This window comes from Xyrauchen texanus, chromosome 27, assembly GCF_025860055.1.
Source record: "Xyrauchen texanus isolate HMW12.3.18 chromosome 27, RBS_HiC_50CHRs, whole genome shotgun sequence".
NCBI lineage: Eukaryota > Metazoa > Chordata > Actinopteri > Cypriniformes > Catostomidae > Xyrauchen > Xyrauchen texanus.
The window spans coordinates 124,079-143,691 of record NC_068302.1 but is presented as its reverse complement, the minus strand read 5'-3'; positions in this window follow the sequence as shown (position 1 = coordinate 143,691).

The window sequence follows — 19,613 nt, the reverse complement described above, 5'->3', positions numbered from 1 at the left end:
TAACTACGGTCTTATCAATTCTAGCTTCACCATACTCTCAAACTGTGAGGTTTATCTGCTTTCCTCATGGACCTGTAACACAATGCCCTGACAGTGACTTCACCTGTGCCCTGATCTTTATTAGAAACTGAGAGGAGAGCAAGTTAATATAATTGATATTACAATTATCACAAAAATTAACAAACAGTCTGCTTTAAAACTAAGAAAAAACAAGCTTCTATACTAACCTTACATTAAAAATGAACACGTGGCGAACTAGCTTAGCCGCTATCTGCCAGCACACCACATTAGATTAAAATACTTACCCTTGTAGTTGTGCAGATAACTCGATATGTAGAGTTTAAAGCCCTTGTCCCTCTTGCTTGTCGGAGCAGGGGACCAGGCATCAACAATGCGATGAACATCGCTGACGCCAGTATTTTCGGAAGATTCTGGAGACATCGAGTAAAAACAGACATTTTGGGCGTAGCGCAAGTAAACCGGAAACAGATATGGCGACAGCGGAACTTCACAGTTCAGTCTTTGTAATGTGTTTTAACAATACATTTTTAACATTTATAATGCATTTAGATTTTTTTTTATTGCCTTTACAGGGACTTTAAAACTTTCTTAAACATTTGTACAGGTCATAATTGCAAAACCTGTAAAGGGTAAAATAACAAAAAAATCGAGGTTGGAAAAAATGTAGCCATAAAACAAATTTCTGCGCAACTGTGAAACCAGGGGATAATTTCGCTTTTTTATTGAGTTTATCCTTCACGTCAAAACGGGGATTTTCATGTTTATGACAGATATCACCATGGTTGCAAAGTAATAAAAAAAATTAAAGTATACCTGAGATTTTGGCCATGTTGCAGATGTCTTTCACTGTTCACTGATAGTCAGGCATTGGTGAAAAGTCTAACTTCATCAGTTTATTCTGCTAAATTGTTCATACCATGAATTAAATATCTATTTTAAAGCCTAATCAGAATCATAAAGATATTTATTGCCAAGTTTTACAAAAGGAATTCTTTTTGGTTTATTGGTGCATGTCTCAAATGCGCAGCAATCAAAGAAATGTAAACAATTTTCACCGAAGTGCATAAAATAATTCTATATATTTTACATATATTACTGTATAATCGCTTCAGAGTTTCAAAGTAATTTAAATGTAATTTCCTAAACCTTACCTTATCATGGAATCAAGAGTCAAGACTATGTTATAAACCCTAATGGCTTTGGAGCAAAAAATAATAATAGCCAACATGGCTGGTCGATTTTGAGGGTCTAAGATGTCCTTGTATTTCAAAGCGGCTTGCCGCCAGCCGACCGCGGTCGATTGGCGCGAGGCAACCGCCAGAGAAAATGAAGCAGGCAGCCCGCCAGCTTTTCGCGGGCGGCATCTCGCAAGAAATGGGAGTGACGAATTCGGCGGCAAACGTTTCATCTCCGCCAGTGGGACGCACCTATAGCCGACAGCTTAGGGACGGCGGCAAAAAGAAGCCGTGCGGATATTTTTGCTATCTGGGAGGATGCTGCTAGTGACAATATAAAAACAATGACCTTAATAATAGCAACATCAACAATAATAATAATAATAATAATAATAATAATAATAATAATAATAATATAGCCACCTGTCAATGATTTTTTAAGGTCATCTCTGAACCTCTTCAGTGCTGGACCGGTTTCAACATTTTGGACATCTAAATCTACCCAACCCAATCCAAACTGGGGGTCAAGCATGGCGGCAAGAAAGTAGATGCGATGGTTAAATGGTTGCTCCGGATCTCCCTCGTCCATGTTGATCCTTCTGAAAATTCCTGAGAACCTCTTCTCTAAAGACTTTTTCATTGCTCTGACTATTGTCACAATCTGCGGCAGGTGCAATTCCATCTTGATGAGATGCGTCCGTAAGTCCAGAACAGCGGGGACCACCATGCTGATGATAACTACAGTGTCTCCTTCCGTGAGGTCTGTTGCCTCAGAAAATGGCTCAAGCAAAGCACAAAGGTTGTTCAGCTGAGCCCATTCTCGGTTTGAAAACACAACATTTTCTGTGTCACTGCACATTTCTGTGATGCCCCGGTGGTCAAGTGTGGTGAGAGCCTCTATGTCCCTATGCTTGCTACTGCTGTGCAGCAGAGTTGTGAATTTGCTGGCCTTGGCAATGGCTCTAGCTATTGCCTTTACCTCTTTCATCCCGTCATTGATGACAAGTTGCAGCGAGTGGGCGAAGCAAGAAAGACGTTCACCCGATGACCATGGCTCTACATCTTCTGCATCCTCCCACATCGTTTCATCATCGAGGTCATTGCTGCTGTCACCTTCAGGCTGCTCTACTTCTGGCATCCTCACTTTAAAGGCCTGCTTCATATTGGATGCGTTATCCATCAGAATGTAGCTTATTTTATGGCCAACGCCATACTCCTCAACAATGTTGTCAAGTGCTGTGGCGATTCGTTCCCCACAGTGCTTCCCTGTGAAATGCCTACAGTCTAGCAAAAATGATTTTAAACTGTAAGAGTGCTTGTCCTTGCAGGCAACATGAGCGGTAACTCCCAGGAAGGACCGAAGCCTCCGGTCAGACCAGAGGTCTGTTGTTATTGCAACATTTGACTGGACTTCCAGGGCTTTGATTATGTTGCCCTTAACTTTAGTGACAAGGTGAGGTATCCGCTTCTCTGTCAAGCTGGTCCTAGACACGGGAGTGTATTTGCTATCCAGGACATTCAGGAAGCGTCTAAAATTTGGATTTTCAACGACAGACAGGGGGAGAGAGCATCCAACCACAAGGTCCTGGAGGATGGACTGGGTGATGGCCTGTTGCCTGGCTGAATTTGGGGAATATAAGTGGACCCTTTGAGCAAACAATGATATTTGAGGCTGTGTGGGGTCGGCTATTGACATTGATGCAGCACATCCTGCTTTGTACTCCAAGTACCTACAAAATAGGGGAAAATGAATCTGTAAGATATCTGTTTCTATTTAACAACCACAACAAACTACTATATCTTACAAGTACAGTGACATTACATTAGGCATGTGCCGGTATCAAATTTTCATGCTGCAATTAATTGATTGAGCTTTTATTACGGTATACGGTATTATAACGATATTTTAATTGCACAAGAGAAACGGATGGATTGGGGGGAATGTAAAAAAACTTGCATCACAATGTGTAATTGTGATTGTCAAAACATTTGGTAACTAAACAGAATTTTAAGTTTAGTGACAACATGTTACAATGTTTACATGTACAATGACTGGAAGGCTACGGTTTGCATTATTGCTTAACACAATTTTCACGATTTCAATTCAATTCTTGGATTTTATTTCAATCTTGACTCATTTGGAGGAATATTAGGTAGGCTACAGTAGATAGCCTGCATGTTAATATTTCTCAAGAAAAAATATATCTCACATAATGCTGTAATCATACAGAGAGAAATTAAATATAATGCGGTTTTCATTATAATAACAATTATGTAATAAGTTTTGTCCCCCACTATTTCCCAATGTAAGATTTTGTTTTGCATTGCCTGCCTATCTCTGCCGATTTCGAAGTCTCCAAATGAATCAATTCTGCAACTTTTAAATACATAATTATATATTTAAAAACGAAATTATAGGCTTAAGTGCAGGATCCGAAAGTTGGTCGTTTTGTTGCTATGGTTACACACACACACACACACACACACACACACACACACACACACACACACACACACACACACACACACACACACACACACACACCGTTGGCAAGCGCTCAAAGTCATCTGTCAGTTGTGCAGTTACCCAAAATCTCGTTACTTAGCATGTAACGTTAGTTACACTCTTCATCAGGTTAACGTTAGTTACGTCCTTAGAGAGGCTTGCAAAAAATATGTCCCTAAATAACTTATACCGTACGTGTGAGGAGAACACATGATAAACAACAATAATTCAGCAGATACATGATCTGTTTGGTCATGGGAGGTTGGAAAGGTTTTACCTCAAAGAGTTTGAAAATGGGTAGATAGCTTACCTTTCCCTGTGTTTACGCTCCAGGTGTCTGGTGAACGTTGAGGTGGTCCCGGCTGTCTCTGTCAAGCAGACTTTGCAGAATCTACATTTCGCCGAATGCTTCTTTTTATTTGACGATGTGCAGAAGAACTCATTGTGTTCTACGAAAGCAAATTTTATGACCAAATAATTCGCTGACATGCTACTGACTGACTGTGCTCTTTACGCTCTACGCTACACTCACTCACTGAGGTATAATGTTATATGGATGGATGAGCGCCAACGGCTGTGTCACAAAAAAATACATGTGATTGGTTGCATTTGAAGGGCGCAAAATAATAATACTGTTGCATTATCGAACGTTGTGTCGCCGTGGATATTGTAGTATTGTATTGCTAAATCCCCCGACCACTATGCCGGTCTGAGACAGCGAGATCTAGACAAGACCGAGAGGTCCGAGACCAAGACAAGACCAAGGCCGTGACAAGACTGAGACCACGTAAAAGTGGTCTCAGTCTTGTCTCAGTCTCAGTCTCTATGTATGTCTCAAGACCGGTCTCGAGACATACATAACTACTGGATGTATGGCTGGTGTTTAAAAGATGATTGGAAAAATATATATAAAGTTTGTATTGTTATTTTAAACAGGAACAGAAAATGGATGAATTTTATAAGGTTTTACTCAGTGTTAAATTATATTAATGTGGTAATGCAAGGAAGGGAATAATGGTTTTTTTTACAAGGTGTTTGTTTTAACTTGTTTTTTAATGGAATTTTTACTATAACAAATCATAAAAAACATCCCAAATAATGTTAAAGTAACACATGTATGTAAAAATGTATGTTTTGTATGCTGATATTTCTTTAATAAAATTTTTTAAAAAAGCATGCTGACTTGTCCGATCACGGAAGCTAAGCAGGGTGGGAGACTGCCTGGGATTACCAATTCCTGTAAGCTTTTTCTTGTTTGTTTTAACTCATACAATCCCCCCTGGCTCAACTTGGATTTATTTATTTATCCTTGGAAATATGTGATTGATTTTCTTTCATTTAGCTTTCTCTGTGGCAAAGGACAGCCTGCTCATTTATCTTGCCTCCTCCAGAAAGCAGTAGAGGCTTTTTAATTATTTTGCTCTTTCTTGACAGCAACATACAGAGTAGGAAAGTGCAAACAAAGTGCTGTGCTGCCAAAATGTGGTGGACACTTTCTAAAGAAAGCAAAATGAGGTCATTTTATAAGTAGAGAAAAGTTTTCTTTGGCCACTGGCTTATTATTACGTGTTAAGCATTTAATTGTGCGGCTGAGTATGCCCTCTTTCAGCAAACCACATGGGTGCTATGACACAGGTATGCAGAAAAAGGTATTGTGGACGACTCCTTTGACATTGAATGAGGAGAGAGGAGGCACTTACCTTTTGAACAAGAAAAATAAATAAAAACAGACAATGTCTGACAGGAATGTGTCTGTTGTTCCTTTTTTAGAGCTGCAGTACAAGACATGTGTCAATGATGAGAGAGCAGCGTAAGGATGCATGTAGTGCGCTTGCTTTAAATAGCCAGTTGGTACCAAAAGCTCTCGCTTACGGCCACACCACCCTGAGCACGTCTGCTAGTTGGTACATTCCAGGAAGTGAGTTGACTGCAGTTGGAGAGGAAGGCTCTCTGCCATTTTGTTTGTTTTATAGTTTTTGTTTTTTTATTTTATCTAATCACACGTTATAAAATGGTTCATTATTTTTCACGGTTTAAACCCAAGCAGTTTTATAACTGTTTGGGGTTGAGTTTTTTTTTTACTTTTTGGTATTGGTGGAGAGGTTTACAAACAAGGAAGGACATAATGGATAATGGAACAAGACTGGAAAAGGTAAATGAGAAAAAGGACAATGAATTGGATGAAGATACTAATCAACCCAAAAGGATAATGCAAGAAAAAAAAATGAAAATCAAAAAGAAACATGGGATTCACTGTGGTCTCGAGAAAGAAGAGAAATGGAGCGGAAATGGTGAAAGGAAGGACTGAACAACAGAAGATACAAAGTAAAGAAAAGGCTGATGTAAATGGTGAAAAGAGAAAATAAGAAAATCAAAAAGATGATATGATAAATAAATTGAGAGGAAGACAATGGAACTTTAACGAACAGATGAATGAACTAAAGATTTTAGGAATAACACTTGGAAGAGATGAAAGTAGAACAAGAGACCTGGTTTGGGAGGAGACAATAGGAAAAATGAAAAAAAAAAAGACTAAACTTTTGGAAACAAAGACAATTATTTTTAAAAGGGAAAGTACTAGTTTTAAACTCCCTATTTTTATCTAAGATGTGGTATACTTTAAATGTGGTTAGTCTGCCAACATGGGTGTATAAAAGAATAAAAACATTTATTTTAAATTTTGTATGGGATGGTAAACCAGCTAAAATAGCTTATGATTCAATAATTGGGGAGGTAAAAAAGGGAGGTTTGGGACTGATAGACCCAAAGATAAGAAAGCAAAGTTTGAGAATTAAGACTGTAAAAAAAGTTTAAAAAAAAAGGATGATTTAATATGGAACCAAATGAGTTTTTATATAAATATGTGTGGAAAAATGGGGGATGATTTTATATGGATGCATTTTAAGGACAATATGATAGAGGGGATACTGGAATTTTATAAAGAAGTTTTAAAAGCATGGAAGGGTTTTAAAGAAAATTTATATATTGAGTTTAAAGGGAGAGAACAACTATTGAAGCAACCGCTCTTTTTAAATCAACATATCAGAAACAACAGTAACACCTTTTTTTTTTTTTTTCTAAGAATTGGTTTTATGCAGGATTAAAACAAGTTAAAGACATTTTATATGAGGTAAAACCAGGATTTTTACCTTTTACAGGCAATCATAGATACATTAGAGGAAAATGAAGATAAAGTAAATAAGCAATTGATTAAGGCACAATATTTGAAAATAAAAGAAGCCATACCAGTAGCATGGATTAAAAGTATTGAAGATAAAGAAAAAGTGAATTAAAAACCAGAAGTATTTTTAAAAAGAAAAGATGAAAACTTTTCTTTTAATGATTGTATATGTAAGCCTGTATTTGTAAGACCAAAAGCAATTGAGTACTGGGAAAAACTATTCAATAATTTTGATGCATCAAACAATTAATTTTAAGAGTCCTATATTAGAAAATTTTGATTATTTATTAAGACACAATTGTATAAAGACAGACATGATATTGAGTAAAATTGGGCTGATCCAAGATGAAAAAAGTAAAGTATGCATGGAAAAAAAGGTGTGATGCATTTGTTCGTAAATTGTAAAAAGATAAATGGTTTTATGATTATGTTAAAAAGATGATAGGTGACTTTTTATTTGATAAAAGAATAATTCTAGAAGAATGGAAAACTATGTTTTTATTTGGTTTTAATGGTAAAGCAAAAAATTAATTTGCTCTTAATTTAATGCTAACAGTTGCAAGATTTGCAATATGGAGAAGAAGAAATCTAATGAAACAAAAGAAAATAGAACTTCCAATAAGTGTGTTTTATAAGCAGATCTTGAACGATGAATTTAAAGTATTATATGATTATTTTAGCATGAATGAGAAAATAGAAATATTTGAAGAATGCATAATAAGAAATAATGCATATATTGTTAAAACAAGTAATGGTTTTGAGGTTTTATTGCCTGAAAATGTTTCAAGATGCTTTTGCTCTTCTTTGTTGTATTTGTTTTTGTCTTTACTTTTCATTTAAAACAAACCCAATGTTTTTAATTGAAATATATTTTGAATAATAAAATAAAAAAAAAATTAAAAAAAAACTCATCTGATCTCAGAAGCTAAGCAGGGTTGGGCCTGGTTAGTACTTGGATGGGAGACTCCCTTGGAATACCAGATGCTGTAAGCTTTTCCTTGTTTGTTTTAACTCATACACTCCCCCCTGGCTCAACTTGGATTTATTTATTTATTCTTGGAAATTTCCGGTTTCGGTTTCCTCTGCATTTTTTCAAAATGGATGGATTTACTGTTAACAATTTGGAAATGGCTGGAGAGACACTAAGAAATAATGACAATGGACTGGAATACTGACAACGAGCTGGAAACGGAAAGGATATAGAAGAAGTGAGGAAAGGTTTTGTGAAAAAGAAGTACCTGAAAGAGGCAACAGTGATTGTCAATATGGATAGAGTGATTAATGCAAAAGCAGAGGATATTATCAAGGCAGTATCGTAGCGAATTGGAGGAGGAAACATTTTGGCGGTGAGACCAAGACAAGTAAAAGAGTATGAATTGATGCTGGAGAAAGAAGAAATGTGTGATGAATTCATAGATGGACTAACAGTAAAAGGAGCTAACTGTGAGGTAAAAAAAATGCAGAACAGGGACTATATTGTTTCTTTTATGCATTTGCCTGTTTACTTGGAAGATGAAGGGATTTTAGAAAAATTGAAGGGGTGGGGGGTTTTCCCCATATCAAAAATTAAAAGGAGACTATATCCAGGCACTGACATTGAGGATGGCACTAGGTTTGTCAAAGTGAGGTTCCCTAGAGAAGTGGTTTCCCTACCGTACAGCACAAAACTGGAAACAGCAGAAAGGCCGCAATATTTCCGGGTGATGCACAGTCACCAGGTGAAGACTTGTCGGCTGTATGAGCCCGGAGCATCTGGTAAAAGATTGCCCTGATTTTAAGTGCTATAAGTGTGAGGAGAGGGGACACTTTGCATGGGACTGTAGTGCCGTAAAGTGCCCGGAATGCCAAGAGTTTTTAAATAAATGTGAGTTTTGGATGGAAGAGGAGGAAGGAGAACTGGTGACTGGGCAAATCCATGAAAGAAACAATGAAGAGGAGCAAGAAGCAGAGAAACCACAACAAAAGGAAACAGAAGAGGAAATAAACAATGGAGAGGAGAGAGAAGATGGAAAAGAGAAAGAATGCGATGAAGAACAAACGAAAGGAGAAGATTCAGAGTTGACACTAATGGAAATATCTTCAAGATTTAAAAATGTTCTGGACGAGATGGACAAAGAGGTACAAAGAGAAAAGAAACAAAGCAAAGAAATGGACAGTGAAGGAGAGAAAAGGACAGAGGAGGTGGAGAAGGACAGAGCGGGGAGAGGATTAATAAGAAGATCGCTGAAGGTAACGCCAAATGTGAAAACTGCAAGAAAAAAAGCGCTGAAAACAGGATTAGTGAAATGTTTAAACAGATATGAAGTGTTAGAGGATTTGGAGGAGGAAGACTGAGATAGTGGGTTTTAGGTATTTATTACTTTTCTCTTTAATGGTTTTAAGTTGTGTGACTTTTAATGCCAGAGGACTTTTGGACTTGAAATAATTTGAAAAAGTAAAAGAAAAATGTAAAAGAGAAGACATTATTGTGCTGCAAGAAACAAACTGGAGAGAAAATGTGATGAATGATTATAAAAGAGATGGGAAGAAGGTATTTTATACAATAATGGAGATGGGAGGTTTGGGAGAGGTGTGGCTATTTTAATGAAGTATGATGTTTTGATGATATGGGGAAATGTATGGTGGTAGAGACAAAATATGAAGGAAGAAAATTGATTTTAGTAAATGTACATGCACCAACGGTGGAGAAGGAAAAGAGAGAGTTTTTTAATGTTTTGAGAAATATTATAAAGAAGTACAAGGAAATAATAATAATGGGGGATTTTAACACAGTTTTTAGTAAACAAGACATGGCAGAAGGAATGGTTTTTAAAACTGATACGGGAAGAAAATAATTAAAAGCATTAATGGAAGAAAATAATATGATAGATGTGTGGAGAGAAAGGAATGAAAAGAAAAAAGAATTTTTAAGGAGACAAATAGTGGGGCAATGTGTGTGCAAAACAAGAACTGACATTGTTTTATGTATGAGAAATGTGGAGAATTTTATTGAAAATATTAAGTATGAAGAATGAAGAAACAAGTTTTAGCGATCACAAGTTTTTATTTTATAAAGTGGACTGGAGAAAACTGCAAAGAGGACCGGGAATATGGATTTTAAATACAGAGATGTTAAAGCAAGAAGGCTATGTTTTAAATGTTAAAGAAATTATAGAAAAAGTAAAGGAAAACTGTGGAATAATTCATGCTTCTCAACAACTTCTCTGGTGATGTAATGTGGAATAATGAAGGCCTCTTTTAAACTTCTTTTGTTGGGTAGCTGCAGCTGTTCCCTGTTCTGAAGATGTTCTAAGGAATGTGTTTTTTTCTCTCTCACGTTTCACACGTAGCTGAAACATGTATGTCACCCCCATATAAGGTAAAGAACTATTTCATTGGTGAGGGTCCAGTGAAATGTGGTTTTCTGGACCATATATCAGAATGCTGAAACAATAAACGTTGAAGAGAGATTTGATAGCCCTCAGCTGAGCCGTATCGAGACGGGGATTGCAGATCAACAAATAAATTAAATACATTGGATGACAAAATGATCTAGCAGTTTGGGGGCTCGTCCGGGATTTCTCCAGACAGGTAAGACTGATTTAAGTATCAGGTATTCCTGTCTGATGAGAGATTGAATAAAACTTAGTTTAACTTGGCTCGATATTATCTCCGTTAATAACTCTGCTCGGGGGCCCCTTCAGAGGGAGGATTTTGTCCTATTATGAAATAGGAAGGAGGGTTTTGCTCTATTATAATATAGGGAAAACCCCACAACCGCAGCAGTAGTTTTAAGGATATCCTTATTCAGGTATGAATAAGAAGAGGACGGGAATTGTCCTAAGGAAAAGACGGAGGGAATTTGATCTGCAGGAACCGTGTCGATCGGGAATTTTATTGTAGTATTATTAAAAGGTTGACATTATGGGACAGGAAATAAGCCGTCCTCTATCGAACGAAAATCCAAAATAATGGATGTTTTGCAATAAATAAGATTATAATAATGAGCCATATATCAGCAATTTGGCTGGGTGGTCAGAGAAAGAAAAAAGAAGAAAAAAACGTAATTAGATCAATTCATGAGTAAATCCAAATCTATGGTTAAAAAGGGTGAAAGGACCCTCAGTGAGATTACAGATACATAAGAGTCATACGGGGTGTGGAAGAAAATAAAACTATTCTGGGACAAAGGTCCTGAATAAAAAGACTAATCAAATGCATGCAGTGGTCTCTGTTTCAGAACAAGCCGCCTAAATATGATATTGTCGTGAACAAAGCTTTAACCCCCAGCTCCCCAAATTCACCATGCGCACTGTTGTATCTCGATTTAACACAATTTAAAGGGTAACTCATTCGCTGCAGCCGCGGATGTATTCGATTCAGATTCAAAGAAAAATATGAGCAAAGATACAACATCTGCGTTTCCTTTATCAAGTGCCCAGACGGATATAAAATCGTTTCACTAACATTGTCAGAGACGCTGGCTATATGCAAAGAATTACTATATAAAAACCGCATAGCTTTATCATCGAAACTGGCGCATTTAAAAGTTATTTTACAGCGCATCGCTATGTGGGCTCTATTACGGGACGTACTCTGAACTCTGTGGGAATGAATGGCATTCCTGTGAAGTGTAATATGACACCAAAATTACCCGTAACATCTCCAGATAACACAAACTTGTTTAAAATGCATGATTTTGCCTGACTCGTCTGTAATCCGATGCATAAAATTGGGAAAAATAACTTTTGATTCTAACTCATTACAATTACTGTTTCCCTCAGTATATTTTCAGTCTGTGTATACAGGACATTACGGAAGTTTGCAGCTCAACGTCTGTCAACACTTCTGCTGCGAAACAGGAAATGCTCAACGTCGACCCAGAGCTATGGGCCACCCACAGGGATGAGGCGGGCCTTATTGACGTAAGACCATATGTCGCCAAACTCTCTTTAACTTACCAGTTAGCCTACTGCAAACAGTATCCACTTTCCAAAGAACAAGGCATTGGCCCAATAATACAGCAATGCCTGTAACAAGGTATTTTAAAACTTACTCACCATACAACACACCAATTAATCCAGTAAAGAAAGGTAATGAATGATACATGGCGATTAACACAAGATTTGAAAATGAATGACAGTGGTGCCGGATGTGTGCACTACTATTAACTAAATTCCAGCAGACCACACTCATTTTACTATTATTAATTTGTGTTCTGCATTCTTCAGTGTCAGTTATGCCAATTACACAGCCGCTGTTCGCATTCACATATGGAGGCCAATAGTAACAGGAATTTAGAGACTCGCCTGCTGTGTTCTCTGCTGTAGTGAACGCTACTTTGAAGGACACCAAGCTGCCACCTGTCTATTGCAATATGCTGATGACATTCTGCTTTCCGGCCCGGACATCAAGTCATGCACAGCCGCTTCAACTATTGTGTGCAATGTATTAGCGAAGGCAGGCTTCAAGACATCAAAAGAAAAGATGCAGTGGGTGAACTGAACTATCAATCTGGGTCATGAGCTACAGAAAGGAACAGTACGTCTCTCCACAGACAGGGTGAAGATGATTAATACCTTCCAACACCGTAAAAAAAGGCTTAAATGCAAAGCTTATTGGGTTTAGTGAAATTTTGTCGAGCATGGGTGCCAAACTGCTCGTTATATGACAACATCCTGAGAGAAGCAACACTCTCAAGGGCTAAGGAACCTATCAAGTGGACTGCTGAAATGGACATTGCTACCAAATCATGATGGACCCATCATCTGTACGTGCATGAGGCGATGGCACAGCAGCAGCGATCCTCGCGCAGTCCCATGGCGGAACATATAGACTAGTGGCGTACTTGTCAAAATTTTAGAGGCAGTCGCCAAAGGCCTCCCTGCATGTTTGTGAGCAGTGACTGCTGCAGCATTGATGGTACAACATGCAGAACGTATTGTTCTCTCACATCCATTAGTTATGCACACCTCTCACCAGGTAGGAACAATCAAGCACAACATTGATCGGGGTATAAAGTTATTTTATTGGTTACTGCTAATGTGACCATTAAACCAACCTCCGATGTACACGCCACGACTTATCATTACAAATTACTAACTAAAGGTGAATTTTACAACGATTCACATGATTGCATTGATCGCCTGAAAACATATACTTTATACAGGCCGGATGTTTCATCATCCGCCCTGGAGGAGGGGAACCATTGGTACGTTGATGGATCCTGTTTCAGGGTCCTGTTTCAAGCCAAATACTGGTTTGGGTAAGCTGTAATGGAACTTCCGAATCGAATTATTGAAGCTTATTCACCCATATAAATCTGCACAAGCTGCGGAGTTGTTTGCGTTGATCAGAGCATGCCAATTGGCTAAAGGTAAATCAATCGATATATACACAGACTCGAAGTATGCTGATGAGGTAGCAAAGTGGTCTGCAAGGGAAGTTATGGTAAGCCCAGAGCTGAATCAAGCTGAAGAGACTTTCCATAATACAATCAACACTGGTAAAAGACAAGGACATTAAATTGTTACAGGTAAATCCATCTGAATCTGACAACATTGGGCCTCAAATTAAGTGAAATCAAACTTATTACATAAATGGGGTACAAAATGCAGTAAAATGTATGTCTTATGTCTTGTGTCTGTTGTTCTGTGCGCATATTAGACATAAGCCTACGAAGCACGACTCATTACCACACTCGGAACTGCCATTCTAAACGGACAGAAGCTTTCCTGTGTGTGTGAGGTAAAATTATAAAATGGTGAAAATTTGGCAAAATAAATAATACAGAGATTCGGCTGACTGAGCTCAGAATGTCACCATCCTCTGTTGTTAATCTCTCCATTTGAAATACTAATGGGTAAGCCTTTCCCGACCCCTTGGGGTCAAAGGCCGCGCTAGCTTTCTCTCCACAGGTGACAAGGAGGTGGTGATTGCAGAATATGTGGATTCCCTCATTAAATATTAAATGACATGAATGATGATATCTCTCTCCCTCTGCCTGCAGAAAGCCCTACTCACTTGTTCCAAATCAGCAGGTTCTGGTGAAGTGTCTGAAACCAACAAAGTTAGGTGAACCAAAGTGGGCCCAACAACTACTGTACTGCCGGTGACCAGAACGGGGGTGCTAAGTGACCTTCAACCACAGTGGATCCACGCAAGCCGCGTGAAGCTTGCTCCAGAGGAGGGCCTTACTGATTCAAGGTGAATGGTGAAAGCACTGGAGGAGCTAAACACGCAGCGCCAATGCCCAACCTGGAATCTGTGAATTAGGAGGACCTGAGGAGGGACCCAGAACAGTCAACATGAAGACATTCCTACTGACACTCTGCATATGGCAGGCGGTCGTGCTTGCCTATGCCCGTTCAGTATCAACACAACAGCAAGGAGTCACAAGCATTCCAATTCCTAGAAATAATGTATGATGGTTTATGTTTTATGGTAATGTTACAGGAAGATGTTTCTGTTATAAAGGTACGGGTATGTGCAGGTACGGGTAAACACCCGGAAACGAAGGTACATAGAATGTGATGCTTCAAGTGACCCTGAAGTATATCTAGACATTGTTGGACAGCCAAGAGGTATTAAATGTTTGGATTAACTCTTGGCTTTAGATGGAGGAGGAATATGTAAAATGTTTGGTGACAAATGCTATACATACATCCTGGGTCACATGATGATGATGATGATGGTGAATTCACGAAGGTATGAAAGGAAATGGATAAGTTGAATAAAGAATTTCCTGATAACACCGGTCATCAGGGAATATGGGGACATTTTTCAATGTGTTTGGGTGGTTCTCACCCTGGATGTCTTCCATTATATCGATTGCAGTATGCATTATACTTATGTTATTATTTGGCCCATGTTTGCTACAATTACTAATGGAAAAGATGAATGTGATGATAAACAGGCATAATATCGCCATGCTCCATTATATGCGTGTACCTAATACTGAAGTTGGTTGAGAAGGCTACGTGATCCTTTCAGGATCAAAGTGGGCATTGTGGAATAATTCATGCTTCTCAACAACTTCTCTGGTGATGTAATGTGGAATAATGAAGGACAAAATTATCGAAACCACACAACTGGTAAACTGTTAATCAGAACCCATAGCCACCACCATTGTGCCCTTGAGCAAAGCACTTAACTCCAGGTTGCTCTGGGGGGATTGTCCCTGTAATAAGGGCTCTGTAAGTCGCTTTGGAAAAAAGCGTCTGCCAAATGCATAAATGTAAATGTATGAAGAGAATATGGCGGGAGAATGTAAAGTTTTTAATTAAAAAATTCTCGATCAGGTATTGTAGTATAATACGAAAATGCAAAAGATACAAAGAAAAAGAAATAAAGGAAAGTTTGGAAAAGGAATTGAATAAAGAAAATAAAGATATACAAAAGATAATAGGAAATAGAGGAAAAAGTATATGAGGGGGCGAGGTTAAGGAGCAAAGCAAAATATATGGTGGAGGGAGAAAAAAGTTCTTTTTTGATTTGGAAAAAAAGAAAAGAGGAAAAAATGGGGAAATTGTAGACGGGAATTATTTTTTTTTTAGAAGAAATAAAGATCTTTTATGAAGATCTTTTTAGTGCAAGGGGTGTGAACGAGAAGGAAAAAAAGAAATGGTTGAATCTGATAAAAGCAAAAATAAGCAAGGTAGATAAAAAAAAGAATGTGACCAAGAAATCAGAGAAGAGAGAAGAAGAGATTGAAAGAGCAATAGATCAGCTGAATAAAAGGAAATGTCCAGGAATAGTTGGTTTGGGAAGCAAATTTTATATATGATTTAAAAATGTTTTAACAAAGATTTTAAAGGAGGTTTTTAAAGGAATTTTTGAGAGAAGAAATTAATGTAAGAATGAGGATGGGATTAATGAAACTGATATATAAAAAGAAAGGAGAAAAAGTAGATTTAAAAAACTACAGGCCAATCACTATGCAGAATACAGATCTAAAGATTTTAGCGAAGGTTTTAGCAAACAGATTAAAGGAAGTAATGCCAAATATAATTGAAACAAACCAAACATACGGAATAAAAGGAAGGGATACAACAATGAGCATAAGAGACACAATATGGTATATGAAAGAATAAAACCAAGATAGATATGTAATAAGTCTGGATTTTGAAAAAGCTTTTGATAGGGTGGAACACGAGAATTTATTGAGGTTTTAAGGAGCTTTGGTTTTGGGGAAAGTTTTATAAAATGGATTGAGATTTTATATAAGGGTGCTTTAAATAGTTTTCGTCATACAGCCCACGGACGGGCCTGTAAATGTAAACAATAAAACTATGCGATGCACAAAACTGCTGTGTGTACATTGGTACACATGCCACATATCTTTGGAACGCTACATTTCTTGATTTTCTATTGATATAAACCATTTTAAGACACAATCACAACAGCAGGTACAATCTATATCTTTGTCAGACCACCAACATATAAAAACAAACAATAACAATATTTAGGCATCTCACCTATGAAGCCTCATAGTAATCCACTGATCCATATCTTCCTGACAAAAATGGTGTTGTTACATTGTCAAATGTCCAAACGATCAAATGAAGAAAAATGTTTAGTCCAACATTATTACATCAATAAATATCCACAGACTCTTGTTGCATCCTTTCAAAGTACCTGGCAGCTGTGCCTAATCTTTCACATATTCTTGATCATAACTTCAGTTCAGATGTAAACATTTCCGTATATCCGGTATCAAAATGGATGCTGCACTCTGACCTATCGATTGACACCTCATTTGACCCAATAGGAGCTTCCATGTCCTGTCCATAGCCTTCAATAGCCAACCACAGTCTGTGTCTCATGTAAGTGCCTCCCCCAATTCCTTTGTGTAAAGATCAAGCCAATTACAGCCAAGTGTGAAGATGACATGCACATCGTATAGCCAATGAAATTCTGAAAACATTGATATGCGGCTTTAGTGGGAAGTTTCAAAAATGTTTCTATAAAGCATGTGCGTAAAGTTTACTTGCCATTACCAAATTTTTTTTGCTTCTGTGCGCAAAAGCTGAAGAGTGCCGTTTTGGAGCTGTTTACACATTTGCAGACTGAACAATGGTGAAACGTACGAGGAAAACAAAATTTTCGCTCCAGGATGTGTTGGAAGAATGCACTCGTCGTGAAAGCGATGAGTCTGGAGATGACATTTCTGAGAAAAATACAGATGAATCATCATATGTTAATTCTGAAGCGGAGGAAATATTTATGGAGGGAGGAGACATTACTCTGGACAAGTAAGTGTTTTCTTGTATTTTATAACATATATTACTGTATATTCTGCATAAATAAGCTTTAGTTTGAATAATGAGTACACATTTTGTAGTTACCTTTTGTCGCATGTTTCCCCAGTGAGTGTCTTGAACTGTTTGAGGGAGTTGTATTGCTTTGTGTGTGTGTGTGAGGCTTTAGTTCGTTGTTTGATGCAGATCTAGATATATTAGCATGGTATATAGATGTTTTCATTGCCAAAGCATACAGTATTTACAGTAAATATACAAGGTGTGTGTGTTTTATTGTGTAAATTGCTGAGATGTGAGGAAGCAAGCAGTAAAAAGGTAGAATACAGAAAAGATGGAAAAGGTTTGTTTAGCTTTGTAAATTACATTTATTTTTTACTTTTCACTATAGGCAATTATCTGATGAATCAGATAGTGATTGGGAGCCGGATACTTCTCCCCCACTCAGCAAGCGGCCACATAGAGTGGAGCAGCAGGACAGCACCTCATCAAGAGAGGAGCCCCATCTCCAAACTCCCAAGAGAGGTTCTGCCAGCAGAATAACACCAAATGGCAGAGGACCAAGGACAGTCGGCAGCAGCAGTCAAGCTGGGATGTCAATGAGAACATCTGGAGAGAGATGGAATGATGTTGATGTTCCAGACATAACACCACCACAGCCGATCTTCAGACCCACCAATTCACCAGGGCCCCAACTCATACGAACAGCTGCTTAAACAACCATGCAGCTTTTCCAAATTTTTTTTTACTAATTCGATTTTACAGACAATAATTAAAAATACCAATGACTCTGGCTCGACTCACCACTCAACACCCACTAACCCATGGATTGATCTGACATTGCAGGACATGTTTTCATTCATGTCCATGATCATCTACATGGGTGTAGTAAAATGCTCTGCATTTACTGATTACTGGCGAGGGAGTAAACTGTACAGCTTGCCGTTCCCAAAATGGGTTATGTCCGGTAAGAAATTCCTCACAATCTGCCGATCCCTTCACCGCAGTAGCTTGGTGGAGGATGCAGCTAACGAGCAAAGGAGAGGCACAGCAGCATTCGATCATCTCTGCAAAATAAAGCCACTTTACCAGGAGATTAGAGAAGCCTGCAAAAGGAACTATCACCCTGGCCAGGACATTGCCATTGACGAGCGAATGGTTGCCTCCAAAGCCCGATCTAGCTTCAAACAGTACATGAAAAATATATAAACTCTTCGTTCTGGCGGACTCCAAGAACGGTTACACGTGGGACTTTTTTGTCTATGAGGGAAAGCTCCAGGGAAACAGTGGCAAGGGGCTCAGTTATGAGTCAGTGATGGAGCTAATGGACACACGGTTGCTGGGCACTGGTTACAAGCTCTTTGTTGACAATTTTTACACAAGTACCACCCTTTTCCGTGACCTCCTTAAGAAGAGGATTTGGGCATGTGGAACCATCCGCACTTGTGCGGATGGTTCCACATGCCCAGATCCTCTTCTTAAGGAGGTCACGGAAAAGGGTGGTACAAAAACCAAAGTCAACAGTCTGGAGTCAAAATCTCCCCGTGGCAGCATACGCTGGATCAGGAACGACTCCCTTGTCTTTTTTCAGTGGTGAGACACAAGGGATGTCTTCCTGTGTTCAACACTCCACACGGCACATGCGGAGGACACAGTGCAAAGGAGGGTCAAAGGTGCAGATCAGCGCTGGTTACTGAAGGACATCCCAGTTCCACCAGCGGTAAAGGAGTACAACAAGTATGTACAATATATTCAACTATGTTTTGTTTTTAGCTTAAATTTACTTTGGGTATGCCTTGATTAGGCGTTTTAGGCTAATTTTACAGGATTGTTAACAAAGACTGTTTTAACAGACTGTTTTAAAATCACAAGATCAATAAGACAGGGTTGTCCGCTTTCAGCATTATTGTATTCACATATTTCTGAACCGTTAAGATTGGCTATAATACAAAAAAAAAAAGAAATAATAGGGATAGAAATGGAAGAAAATAAGGCTGAAGGGAAAGTTTTTCAATATGCTGATGACACAACGATAATTGTTAAAGGAAAAGAGAGTGTCAAAGAAGTTATGAATGTTGTAAAAGAATATTGTAAAGGATCTGGAAGTAAAGTAAATGAGGATAAGACTGTATATATGAGATTTGGTAAAGCTATGGTTTTAATGGATTGTTTTCATTTTAAAGAAGTGGAAGAAATTAGGATTTTAGGAATTTTAATGGGAAAAATTTGAGGAAAGTAAGAGATGAAATGTGGGAGGAACTGGTAACAGGAACAGAGAGGCTTACATTTTTGGAAATTAAGAACACTAAACTTGAAGGGGAAGGTTTTAATTTGGAATATTTTAATGGTTTCTAAGCTGTTTTATATGTATCGGAGATGCCTTTGTGGACAGAAAAGAGGATGAAGAAATGTTTAGTGCCTGGGGAAATTGTTTTACGAAAATTAAGTACAATTCACAAGGGAGAGAAAACATTTTAAATCAACCTCTGTTCTTA